A 611-nucleotide genomic window follows, 5' to 3' on the forward strand; every position below is an offset into this window, starting at 1 on the left:
CAGGCAGGAAGCGGAGAGACGTTTGTAAAGAAAACGTTTATTTACACGTCTCGGCAAGTACAAAGTATTATACATGGTCTGTGTCAACCCCAAATCTTCTTTATTATGAAACATAAGGCGCTTTCTCGAGAGCCGGTGGCGCAGGGAGCGAGTGCTGTTTCGGGGCGCTAAAGCTCATCGGCTGGGAAGGTGAGGACAGAACGGCGTGTGGTGCCTGGAAGGAGCCCTTATTACTACGGTGAATAAATTACAGCTGACATTAACTTCACCTGGGACAGATGGGAGCTACCGCTTTTCAGTTTAATAGGGTTTCCGAAGCTAATGAGTCATCACCGGCTCCACCGAGTCCCCTCCGCTAAGTGATAGGGAGGCATTTTTTTCTTTACACTATCCTCAGAACAGGAAAAAAAAAATAGCCTTTTGTTCCAAAGCCAACACAAAATACCTATGTTCAGATTTCGATATAAATAATCGAGGTTTTATATAATTCCATATTAATAGTGCCCAAAATCTCGATGCATAAATAAATTAAAGTATTAACACTTCTTACAAAAAGTGACATATTTTTCTTCCTAGTGGAACATCGACACAAATATACAAGCGGCTCCGCT

The sequence above is a fragment of the Corvus brachyrhynchos genome, unplaced genomic scaffold (assembly GCF_000691975.1).
Source record: "Corvus brachyrhynchos isolate BGI_N302 unplaced genomic scaffold, ASM69197v1 scaffold616, whole genome shotgun sequence".
Taxonomy (NCBI): domain Eukaryota; kingdom Metazoa; phylum Chordata; class Aves; order Passeriformes; family Corvidae; genus Corvus; species Corvus brachyrhynchos.